Below are 13,688 nucleotides of genomic sequence, written 5' to 3'. Positions count from 1 at the left end.
GCTCCATCTTACCTTGCATCGAGGACACCCTTGTTAGAGCTTCTTCCATGGAAGGAGGTACCTCACCCTACCTCCAAGAGCCCATAAGCCTTGCTAAAGGCTTAGGCTCCACAAAGTCAACAGAGGGCCTATCATATTTGGCTCTTCTTCTCCCAGTTTTGAGAAATATCTGATATACACCCGTATAACTTAAAGGTGAAGAGAATGATAGTTTGGTTTATGCATGTTGTGAAATGATTACAACAGATTTAGTTAACATTATCTCATACAGACAATAAAAAGAAAAAATAATTTCTCCTTGTGATGAGAACTGTTAGGGTCTATTCTCTTAACTCTCCTATATACCACACAAGAGTGTGAACTACAGTCATCATGCTGTTCGTTACATCCTCGGTACTTAGTTTTAATCTAATAACTGGAAGTTTATACTTTCTGAACACCTTTCTCCAGTCCCCATCTCTTGCCCTCGGTAACCACACTCTGATCTCTTGTACCGGAGTGTGGGATGTGTTCTCGTTTGGTTTTAGATTTTCACATATAAGTGAGATCATACAGTATTTATCTGTCTTATCTCACTTAGCATAATATCTGCAAGTCCATATTGTCACAAATGGTGGGATTTCCTAATTTTTTATAGCTGAATAATATCCCATTGTGTCTGTGCATACATATATATACCACAACTTCCTTATCCATTTATCCACTGATGGACTCTTAGGGTTGTTTCAATGTCTTGGCTATTGTAAACTGTGCTGCTCTGACCATGGGGTGCACATACCTTTTTGAGTTAGTATTTTCGTTTCCTTTGGATATATTCCCAGAGGTGGAATTGTTGAATCATATAGTACTACTTTTAGTTTTCTGAGCAAACTCCATACTGTTTTCCACATGACTGTACCAATTTATATTCCAACCAATAGTGCACAAGGTTTCTCTTCGCTCCACATGCACATCAGCATTTGTTATCTCTGATCTTTCTGATGATGGCCTTTCTAGCAGGCATAAGAGGGCATCTCATTGCAGTTTTAATTTGCATTTCTCTGCTGACTAGTGATACTGAGCATCTTTTGATGTTCCTGTTGGCCATTTGTATATCTTCTTTAGAAAAATGTCTATTTAGAATCTTTATCCATTTTTAACTGGATTATCTGGTTGTATTGTTGGTGAGCTGAAGGAGTTCTTTATATATTTATATTAATTGATTATCCAATACATGTTTTGCAAATATTTTTTCCCATTCCATAGGCTGTCTTCTCACTTTGTTGGTGGCTCCCTTTCCTGTGCAGAAGCTTTTGTGGTTGATGCAGTCCATCTGTTTATTTTTTATTTTACTGCTTGTGCTTTAGGTGTCCTATCCAAAGAAATCATGTCAAGGACATTATTTCCTGTTTTCTCCTAGGAGTTTCATGGCTTCAGGTCTTAAATTTAAGCCCTTAATCCCTTTCAAGTTAATTTTTGTGTAAGACAGGGGTCAAGCTTCATTCTTCTACATGTGCATATCCAATTTTCTTTAATTTATTGAAGAGACAGTCTTTTCTCCAGTGAATATTCCAGGCTCCCTTGTCAAATTATTAGGTGACTACATATGCTTATCTCTGGGCTCTTGATTCTGTTCCATTACTTCATTTGTCTCTTTTTATGCCTGTACCACGGTCTTCCTGACCACAGCTTTATAGCATAGCTTGAAATCAGAAAGTGTGATGCCTCCTGCTTTGTTCTCACTCAGGATGTCTTTGACTATCTTGGGTCTACCATGGTTCCATATGAATCTTAGGAATGTTCTTCTATTTCTGCAAAAAAACACCATTGGAATCTTAATAGGAATTGGCTGTTGGTAGTATTAACATGTTAACTATATTAATTCTTCCAATCAATAAACAAGGACTACTTTCCATTTGTTTGTATCTTTGACTTCTTTCATCAATGTCTTGTAGTTTTCCAAGTAGAGATCTTTCACCTCCTTGGTTAAATTTGTTCCTAAGTATTTTATCATTTTTGCTGCTATTGTAAATGGGATCAATTTATTTTGTTTTCAAAAAATTGTTAGTGGATAGTAATGTATGTTAACTTTGTATCCTGCAATTTTACTGAATTTGTTAATTAAGTCTTTTGGTGAATCTTTATGGCTTTCTCTATATAAAATCATGTTATCAGCAACTAGAGGCAATTTTACTTCTTTCTTTCCAATGTTGATGTCTTTTATTCGTTTTTATTGCCTGATTGCTCGAGGTAAGACTTCTAATATGGTGTTAAATAGGAGAGACTGTCTTGTTCCTTATCTTAAACAAAAAGCTCTCAACCTTTTACCACTGAGAATAATGGTGGTGGCAGGTTGGTCATATATGGCCTTTATGGTGTTGAGGTACACTGTCTCTATACCCACTTTGAGTTTTTATCACAAATGGATGTTGATTTTTGTCCAATGCGTTTTTCTACATCTACTGAGATGATCATGATTCTCTTCTTTCTAGTAACAATAACTGATTTGCAAATGTTGAAACATCCTTGCATCCCAGGGAGAAATCATACTTGATCATCATGGTGAATCATTTTAATGTGCTACTGAATTCAGTTTGCTAGTATTTCACTGAGAATTTTTGCATCTACATTCATCAGGGATATTGGCCTGCAGTTTTCTCTTCTACAGTGTCCTTTTCTGCCTTCAGCATCAAGAAAATGCTGGCCTCATGAAATGAGTTTGGAAATGTTCCCTCCTCTCTGATTTTACCAAAGAGTTTGAAAAGGATTGATATTAATTCTTTAAATGTTTGATAAAATTAACCAATTGGATTTCTGATTACTGAGTCAATCTCCTTACTACTAATTGGTCTATTCAAATTTTCTATTTCTTCCTGATTCAGTCTTAGTAGGTTACATGTAGAATTTTCCCATTTCTTCCAGGTTGTCCAGTTTGTCAGCATATAGTTATTCGTAGCAGCCTCCTATGACCCTCTGTATTTCTGTGGTATCTGTTGTAACATCTCCTTTTTCATTTACAATTTTGTTGATTTGGGTCTCTCTCTTTTCCTTAGTCTAGCTAAGGGCTTGTCAATTTTGTTTATCTTTTCAAAGAACCAACTTTTAGTTTGGTTAATCTTTTTTTTTTTTTTCTGTTCTCTATTTCATTTATTTCTGCTCTCTATTATTATTAATCTTTATTATTGCCTTCCTTTTATATGGGATCTTTCTTGCTTCTTAATGTAGGCATTTATTGCTACAAACTTCCCACTTAGAACTGCTTTTGCTGCATCCCATAAGTTCTAGTATATTGTGTTTCCATTTTCATTTGTCTTAAGAAACTTTCACTTCCCCTTTAATTTCTTCTTTGATCCACTGGTTGTTCAGGAATATCTTAAAGAGTTTTCAGTTACGATTTTATGATTCTTTCTCATCCTTTGCTATCAGTGTGCCAGCCTCTAAGAAGTCCCTACTGTTACCTACCTGTAAGCTGAAGGCTGAAAATATGAATTTACTGAACTTGCTAGAATTGTATGTAAAATTAACCAGATAAGGATCTGGGTGAGACCTTGAATGAAAACTACAAACAAAATACATGAACTTTTACATGGGCTTAGGACAGATCATTTCGGCATCCTAGGAGCCTTTATCTGCTTGCTTCACGGTGCTCTGCCATAGGACAACTCAAGAAATGATCTAAAGAAAGTGATCAATAAATAGTTCTCTAATTGGTAAGAGACACTGACAGCTAAGGACTCTGAAGTTCATTTTTCTCACATGACATAAAGTCTTAGAAAGCTTCCTTACACATGAAAACACTGTTTCCTCTAATCCCCTGCCAGCAGCTAGAAGAGTCAAAAGTTAGAAACAGAACACAACTTCGCTAACTCTTCTTACCTCTGCTGATTAATGAATTCATCTTGACACTGAAGCTGGATGGGAAGTCCAAAAAAGTTTTATCAACCTGTTTACTGACAACTTGATAGCAACATAGCCCATCCACAAACTGGTAACTGAGAACAAAATTAGAACTAATCTAGAACTACAGGGAATCTTCTGCTTCTAGGTAGACTATAATGTGTTGGGCAGACTTGAAGGTTCTGCCGTAACAACCAGAAACAAAATGAGAACTTGCAGAAATCAGGTTTTCAAGGCCTTGGAAGCAACAGAAATAAACGAACTGAAATTCCAGAATCATGAAGAGCCCTTTCTTAGACCTGAGGCAGAAATCCAAGTAAGAATGATGTGACCTCAGGAGTGGCAACAGATCATGTGCGTTCCTAAAAAAGGGTTAAACCAAATCAACTTATACTCTACCTAAAAGAAGAGCTGATGTCTAACAACTTTTTAGAAACCTGAAAAATAGGTAAACTTGGGAAAATATAGCTAGTCTGATGCAAGAATATAAGCTTGCAGTGGACTGGCATTTAAAGTCTCATACACCAATCAACGGGCTTTTGCCTACGTTAGTCTCCTAAGATTTGTTAAGCTGGTTTCAGTGCTCCAGAAGCTAATTACCACTGAGCACAAAACTGAGACTCACACTTTGGAACAGAGGGATCAGAACATCGGGGGGCTTCTCTGCCATCTACTGGAGCTCCTAATCCATGTTAAGTCTTTTTAAACTATAACAAGGACCTAATGTCAGTGAAGAATTGATACATACAAACTGTTCATGACACAAAATGGGTTTAAGAAAAAAAAATAACAAACACACCAAATACCTACAAATAAAGTCTTTGGCTTTAAAAAACAAAAAGCACACCGTATCCCCAACAATCTGATGTTCCTTTTGGGTGAAGCTCTGTCTATAAGCTTACCTCCAATTTTCCATTACAATCTTCCCAAGTCGTAAGTAGGAAATTGAAAACACAATAAGGAAAATGAGAGAACTAAATGTCTAAAACAACAAGCCAGTGAAGCAGCCAAAGGCACAAAAATAAGGACACAATTCCACACCTCTATTCTACGTTCCAAAGCTTATTTCAAAACTGCTTGCGTTCATCCTTCCTGTCAAAGTTGTGGGCCCACTTTTTACTCAGCCCCACAAGCCTGCAAGATCAGATCCAGAATAAGCTTTCACAGTGGTCTGTATGTCATAACATGCTTCAAACCACAGATCTGCCTCTCTGTGAAGAGAGGAAGGACGGCTTCCATCAGCCTCACGAGTGAGTCCAGGACACGTTAATATATACACATAAGTCAGGGCAAAGGAGCTCCAGTATGAGCAAGGATATTAGGAAGGGCCACGGGGGGTGGGGGTGGGGGCCACAATTAAGCTTTGTAAAGAAAACTTAGAGGAATGTAAATTTTCATTTCTTTAGTTCGTCTTCTGTAATATTTAACTCACTTAAATAAACATTAGGGCTTGTCATGTTTACCAGGTGATTGGGACAGAACGCAGATAAGATACAAACAAACACACAGTTCTCTTTCTCAAGGACCTTACTATTGAGCAAGAGGGACAAGTGAGCCATCTGAAATGAGCGAGGTTTGGCGTCATTCCATCTAATTCCAATGGGAAAAAGGCCATTAGGGCATGTGTCCCCTTCATCACATCATCCTCTTTTTTTAGCCATCTAACAACCCCCCCGCCCCCATTATTTTTATCCAACAAACTAGTGCACCTCCTCCGCGCCCGGCTGCATCCCAGGCAGAACTTAGATGTATCTACAGACGGTCTCCCTCCACAGTCTCCTTCTCCTACTTGCCGGACGGTGCCCCAAGTGCTGAGGTGCTACGGTGCTTTCCTTAGGTTTCCAGGTTTAAAATAATTGTGAATTAAAACTGCATAATATTAAATTAGGCACTGTTCTACACTATGCTGGATACAATTTTTAAAACCTCACCATAAGGCCAACCGAGAGAAACCAGGTAAGATAAGTCAATGTTTGCTGAAGACGAAGTGGGTGAGACAGAACATGGGTTAACAGAGAATGATGGGAAGGAGACCTTTGAAAACCAGTTTTTAGGTTGTAAGGAAGCACGAGCTCCACAGAACAGCTCCGCTAATCGCGTGGCTGAGCCCCGCGGCGCCGTCTTCTAGGCCTCCCTCCCTCCTTCTCCCCCACGGGCAGCAGCAGCACGTGAGCATCGGACCGAGAGAAGCCACAGCCCGTGAAAGAAGAAAACCACACGACTATGTATGTGGCTGTGCCTCTGACAGCGTTTCCTGACCAGCGGCTCGAGGAGTCGTCACAACTTCAGGACCACATAGGCAACTTCCTGGTATGGAGGGAGCTTCCCCAGAAACGGAGACGTGTCACTAACAAGTGCCACCAGGCCACTGCGGAGCAAGAGCGCCATCGAGCACGGCACCCCTGCCAACAGTTTTCACCAGTTCTTAATACACTGCAGTGACTTCACTCAACACTCAGGAGTTCGGACTGTGTGGCAACGTATATTGTGACTAACTTGACTTCAAGTTTACTGTGTTGAAAGTCTGTGTTAACTGCTGAATTTCTGTGTTGCAAACTAGTCCTTCTTCAACAGGTTTCCCCACCAAACAATAAAAATAAAAAGATAAAAAAGTACCCAAATAGATTTGATATCTTCAACTCCCTAAAGGTTCCTTATGCTACAACCTGAAGTGAATAGATTTAACTTCTGTATTTCTGCATTAAGACAGTTAACTGTTTTAAGTGGTTTCAAGAGCTCTTCTGAAGGTCCAAGAAACTAACCAGTTATCAAATAAATACTTTCATTTGTTTTAATCTAACATTAAAAACACACACTAAGAAAAGTCCCTACGGTAGAAGCGAACCTATTCCCTACATTCTGAAACTTAAATACAACTAAAAACATGTGTGAGAAAAAAACAAGAGCCAAGGTCCTGGGCCTGCCCCTTCCTCCCAGTTTTCCCACGGCAGCCAACATTTCAGAAATTCCCCTGGGGACAAATCTCCAAAGGAGGAGAAAGCACCTCAAAAGGAAAAATGAGGCCATGATCTTTAAACACCCTTGGGGACAGTAGCCCGAGCGCCACGGAAGCCAGGCCTTCTGTGATCCTTCCGCAAAGGCTCCCTGAGACCCGGTACGTGGGACTGAAGATGACCTTGTGTCCGGTCATCCTACGCCAAGTGCCACTGTGGCCTCAGTCATCTACCTCCAACAGTCCTCAAGGCAGGAACCATTACTACCCTCATTTCACAAACGGCAGTAACAGAGACCACAGCACTGAGCCGCGTGGGGCGCCCTCCACCTCCGGGGGCCAGGCGGTGGCGTGTGGGCAAGAGCGGTCTAGGTCACGGGCTGGGAGACAGAAGGGCCCAGAGGCAGGACTGGATATGGAAAGTGACTAACAGCGTCGCTGGAACTGAGCAAGCGACTGGCAGAAGAGTGGGAGTGGCGGTGAGGGAGGAAATGGGGAGGCCGGGCTTGAGGACCGTGCGTGCGGCCGCTGAGGACTCGGGCTTTGACTGGGAAGGAAACGATAAGACTTTAAAGTGTTCTGAGCAGAGCAGAGACAGGCATTTACATTTCAGAAGGAAGTGATAAGCAATGTTTTCCCTTATAAGTGACGCGCACCGAAAACAGCCACCTCCCTGCCGTCCCCCCCCCCCCCCCCCCCCCCCCCCGTCCAGCTGTTCCCCGCTGGAGTCCTGACTTCCTGTCGCCCAAAGACCCGGGGCCTCCCCTCGCCTGGAACTGTCGCATCTGAAAACCGGCGGCAGCCAACAAAACACAGGAGGCCGCCTGCGAACCCCTCCCTCCCCGAGACGCACACGGTCCTGCCGTCAGCCCGGTGCCCCCCTCCTCACACCAAGTACCAAGGACTCAGAGCGTGGCTGTCGTGTGCAAAGCTGGCGGACGGTAACTCGGCCGTTTCCTCTAGCGGGACCTCCGATCCCGAGTCCGGCACGCCGCTGTCTTTCCACACGGGCCTGGGCAGGGGAGGAGGGGGAGGCGCACCGAGGCCCGCGTAAAACCAGAGCAAGTCCACGTCCAGTCCGTTAGCAGCAAGGGCCCTCAGAAAAGTACAAGGTGCTAGGAATCTTCTGCATGAAGAAAATGGTTCTGTATGAGGCAGCGAGGCAACCTCCTGACCTGCACAAAGCCGGGGGGCTGAGAGAAGCTCTGGGGATGGCAGTGGGAAGGAGGGGGCAGGACAGTCTCCGGGCCCTAACAGGAAAGGCAAGGGGAGTCCCACCTGACGTTCCAGGCACTAGAAGAACATCAGAAAAAATTTTCAAAGGACCTGAAATTTGGTTCTCACTTACTCATCCCTAAACAAGCACAAGGTGTGATTAAAATGGGGCGGGGGAGGCAAACTAGAGAAATTTAAGCTCAATTATCATCAAAAAAAGAATTTTATTGTTCTTGTTAACAATTTTTGAAACTAAAGAGATTTAAACATTTCTCTTCTGAACACTTATTCTTTAAAGAATATGAGAATTAACACGTTGGGAACTATTTTCCCACTAATTACCTAAACATTTGATTCTAGGATTTTACATCAGAGGTAGGCAAGGCTGGATACACATCAAAATCTCACAGAAGCTTTTGGATAAGGCCCTCACCTGAGACTATCTGAACCCGAATCTCTAGGGCAGGGCCCAGGCAAGGTTTACTTGTTTTTTTAAAAATCTGCTCCAGGTGAAACTTACCAGTTGTAAGCAGAGAACCACCAATTTAGATCTTATCATACCACTACTAAATTATACTGTAAAGTGGTGTCAATATATACTTCACTTTATCTGAATCTTGTAACACAGTGAGAACAATAAGCACCAGAGCTAAAAACGCAGTAGGGAAAACATTAAAAGGAATATGTCATTTTAATCACATTTTTCAGGCCTCTCATTAATAAAATCAATGGTTGAGTTAGTCTAAAACACCCCTATGTACGGTACCTACAGATTACACCACCCATAACATTTTGTGCTCAAGAATCTTTATTATAAATATTAAGTTCTAGAGTAGCTTATTTAGGAAAAAAAAAAAAAGATTTTACTCACAGCACAGAACTGCTCTTTCCTAAATACACAATTATACAACATTCACACTGTAAAGCCAGTAGGTTGTGCATAAGGAGCTAATGCTGTGACGTGCTTTTACTTACACAGGGTTCATGCTGCAGATCAGTTTTTAACTATGATCTCTGAAATAACTGTCATTTCTTCACAGGCACATGAAACTTCAGAAAGTTTAGGAAAGGAGTTTCTTTCGGTTTTACATGACAAGTGACGATGTTATACTCTGTAAAAGGTATCTTTCAGACTATGTGACCTGCACTAGACAGCTGCATTGCAGAAGGTGTGCACACTTCCAGGCGTGCCTTTTTCACTTCCATACAACTGAACCCTGCATGTGCCCGGGCCCAAGGATGCAATGCAGGTCACAATGGACAAATACAATGCGGGCAGGTTTTATATTTACCTTTTTAAATAAAACAAACAAGATAGTCCTTTAAAGCAGAGCAAACTTCCTTCCCTAAATGATCCCTTAAAAATGTATAATCTCAAACTCTACACTCGGGCCTAAACCTCTGTGACACAAGCCAAGGTCTTCTAATCTATAACCCATCAGGGCTCACAGTCCGAATGGCAAATTTTAAGAGTAAGTAATAAAAATTTAACCAGAGTCTGACTCTGGGAAGAGAAAGTTCAAGTCGGAAAACAGACAAACATTACTGAAGCATCCATCCCTGATAAACAGGATCTTTGAGCAGGGAAAATGAAACTATCCCCACTCAGATTTGGTGCAGCTTGGAAGGGACTGTAAAAGCAAATACATTAACAGCTTTTCTGGAAGAAATCTGAAATAAAAGCAAGGAGTTATCAATTCATAACAAACTATAATAGCAGATTTCGATAAACCGAAGAGAAAGTTTCTGATTTACGCCCTTCTGGACTAATTTCAAAGTCTTACCACAAAGGCTGTACACCTGTACAGTAAGGAGTAATCTTTTGAAAAGTTTTCAAAGAAAATATTTACACGTGATTATACACATAATGCTTCGATCACCGTTCTGGTGGCTGCCCATTTCCTAAAGTCTCGAAAAACACTCTTTTGTAGGAGGGAGTATGTGGACATATTTCTCATGGTGCTAAAGCAGAGCAAGGAACAGACTGCTTGAAGTACATTCAATGTGGCTTCTAGTTAAACCACAACTCTTGGCTTGAATATGCCAAGATTTCCAAAAACTGGCATATTATACAAACTATAAGTAGCACATAAATTATCAGTCAGGAATATCTCAATTTATGTTTGACTAATCTACTTTTTCATAAGACAAGCAATGCTTTTCAGATAGACCAGCTAGTCACTTTTAAATTCACACTGGATTTTGAAATGTTCTTCACATGTAGTAAGTCAGGTCAAAAAAGGAGTAATTAAAGATGCATAATTTTAAGATATGTCCACAGTCTTCATCAGCTCTTAAAGCACTATTGAACCAGAAAAGGTATATATTAAGCAATAAAAGCAAATTAAAAATCTGTAAAAGGGAAGTAAAAGCAAACTACATATCGTTCTTGTTTCCAAGTCAGAAGGAATGATATGGATACTGATTAACTCAACATGAAGAGTAGACACCAATACATCCTAAAACAAAATGACAAAATAGAATCCATGGCAAGAAGCACTGTTTCATAGTGATAAATGGTATAGCTCATTATGCAAAATAAATTATGTAAGTTTATATACTTTACATAGCTTGAAAATAACACATAAAAGCAAAAATTGATTAAAATACAAAATTCAGATTAGAGTAGGGAACTAGTATAATTCTCTCAGAAAATAACATCAGAATAAAAACCTGCGACAGAGGAACAAATTATATAATTACCAACCTTAATTATGTACAAAGACTTTGTATATGCTAAAAATATGAATATTTTAATCATACGGGGAATAGTCACCAAAAATCACTATGTATTAAGCCACAAAGAAAATCTAAAAATACTCTCCGAAGCAAAAACCAATCAGGTTGCAATGTAGATTACTGACTGCCATATACTAAAATTAGAAGTTAAAAACCAAACAGCTGAAAAGAAAAATAAATCTATCCACTTCAAAAAAAAAAAAAAAACCTCTGGGTTAAATAAGAAAGAAAACAGTAAAGATAAACTTCAGCAATGAGTAACGCTGAGCAGAGAGTACAATCCTCAGGATGTTACCAGAGATTGCAGGAGAGAACAACACAAAGCCTTAAATGTTAGAAATCAAGACAGTGAAAAAAAAAAGCTTTCAACTGAAGACAGCAAAAAAGAAAACAAAAAGGGAAATGAAGGATCAAGAAAAAATTAGTATCAATGAAAGAAAAAATAATGACATAGAGAACAGAAGTGCAGTTGATAAATGAAATCAAAATCTGATTCTCTGAAAACAGACAATACCTGAACCAAGTGTCAGTGTTCAGGACAGCGCACCCTAAAACACTTACAGAACTGAACCAAAGTGGCTTGATTCAGCAACATCTGGTAATTAAATGCCAGATTTTAATATATGTCCCCACTAATTCTGCTACATATTTGTGAAAAATCATTGACTGTGGCACAATACACTAACATTACATTGGCAGGTAACTGTCCATTTGTTTTTTAAAGAATGCTATATTTATCTCAATCAAACAATCACAGAAAAATTAATTGAGAGTAAGAAAGTTACCCATGCATTCCACCCAATTTGTACTTTACCAACCATTTCTCAAACTGGTAGGCAGCCTCCCACTTTTCTTTTCCTTTTTAAAAACTTTTAAAAAGTGTTTTAAGGCAATATTGAAGATTTAAGAAAAAAAGAAGGAAAATTACAATGAATACCTGTGTACCGACCACCCAACTTAGAAAATAAACATCACCAATATAAATGAAACCATCTAGGTCTGCGTGCCCTCAGAAGTAACCTCATGCATTCTTCAGTGCTTTTACTACCTGTGCATGCACTCCTAAGCAATACAGAATACTGCTTTGCGTGTTTTAAACTTTGATATAAATGCTGTGATACTATCAGTATTCTTACAAACTTGCTTTTCTTAAATGTTTGTGGACTACAGCCATGGTGACATACATAGTTCATTAGTCTTCACCAGCATACAGAATCCCATCACATGAATATCAATGAATTATCCTACTGATGACACTCACTCATGCTCTTAAAAACACTCTCTGAAAATCTTGTATACATGAGTGAGAATATCTCTCGGGTATGTACACAGGAAGAGAAGTGCTGGGTGTCAGAACTGTGTACATCATTAACTTTGGTAGATAACTGTCTTCGACACAGTTCTAGTTAGATTTCCTGAAAAGGGGCGCCTGGGTGGCTTAGTCGGTTAAGCGTCCGACTTTTGCTTAGGTCATGATCTCGCGGTTCGTGGGTTCGAGCCCCGCGTCGGGCTCTGTGCTGACTGCCAGCTCAGAGCCTGGAGACTGTTTCAGAGTCTGTATCTCCCTCTCTCTCTGACCCTCCCCTGCTCACGCTGTCTCTCTCTCTCTCTCCTGAAATAAATAAAAAATATTAAAAAAAAAAAAAATTTCCTGAAAATCTACAGTCCTATCTACACTTGGTTTTGTCTGACTTTCGTTTTTCCCAATGTGAAAAGTGGGAACAGGATCTTAACATGCTTTTATTTTCCCTGATTATTATTGAGGCTGAACATCATTTTCATGTTCAGACATTTATGTTTCCTCTTCTGTAAATTCCTGGCTTTATTTTCTGATTAGACTTGCTCCATTAATCAAAACTCTCTGACTCAAATATTCTAATGAAAGGTTTCGGTGAAACCTTGTTATCTCCAGTGGGCAGGAACCATTCAACAACCCTTTCTTTTACTGGACACATAGGCCTAATACGAAAAGCAGTATCTTGGTGTACAGAACATTCGGTATAAAATTGGTACTCTTCAATGTGTGTCTTTACTCTTCCATTTCAAATGATCCCCATGCAAACGGAAGACTCCTATCTCAGAAGTGTGACATCATGTACGTGTAATATTAGGGCATATTATTCCAAGATTAAAACTAAAAATTGTATAAGGTGACCACACCTTCAGCTTAGCAAATTATTAAAAATGAAGAATTCCTAAATTCCTATATGACTTGCAAAACAGATATGATCCCAAAGGGACAATACTGACACAAACTGAAAAGCAGCAAACACTTCCACCCTGAGTAGATAACTCATGACAAGAGAGAACACAATCATATTCAGGAATGAAGAGAGGGTAGCTGGCAATGCAAAGGGCTACCAAGATTCTGGAATCGACAGCATACGGCAGATGTCTGTATGTCAGTTTCCTGTCCTATATAATGAAATGGACAATAACCACCACACAGGTCACTGTGAAAAGTAAACAGGATAACACTGATCCAGTTCTATTCTATGGCTGAGGAAATGAAGCAGAGAGAGATAAAGCACACTTCAAGGTCACAATTAATAAAAGGCCCCCATGCCCAAATTCTTCATAATGTACTGTAGTTTCACAGCACTTTTCCCATGAGTCTCAATAAGCCTTCAAGGATAGGCACAGGCAAGAGCTGACTAGGGGCACTACCGGAAGAATCTAAGAAGATAGGAAATGTCCTCAGACCTTCAAAAGAATTACAGTGAGCAGGTGATGGTTACCTTAAATGAGAACTGACTCACTTTTCTTTGTGCTGAGAAATACACGTCAGACATTTGCCATGTAAAGAGTAAAACGAACTGCCAGCTTTAGGAATACATGGCATTCATGAAACCTAATCTGTTAATTAAGACACATTTAAGAAAGTCCCTTAAGGGGCGCCTGGGTG

The 13,688-nt window shown here is 39.9% G+C and overlaps 1 protein-coding gene across 2 annotated transcripts in view; it reads right to left on the bottom strand.

Moving 5' to 3' along the window:
• The window catches only part of SNRK (SNF related kinase), a 58,227-nt gene that overhangs the window by 25,961 nt on the left and 18,578 nt on the right, over positions 1-13,688 (bottom strand). The window lies entirely within an intron of this gene.

This window comes from Hyaena hyaena, unplaced genomic scaffold (assembly GCF_003009895.1).
Source record: "Hyaena hyaena isolate Hyena2069 unplaced genomic scaffold, ASM300989v1 scaffold_459, whole genome shotgun sequence".
Taxonomy (NCBI): Eukaryota; Metazoa; Chordata; class Mammalia; order Carnivora; family Hyaenidae; genus Hyaena; species Hyaena hyaena.
The sequence above is the reverse complement of the archived record's forward strand: the minus strand, read 5'-3'. Positions and strand labels throughout refer to the sequence as shown.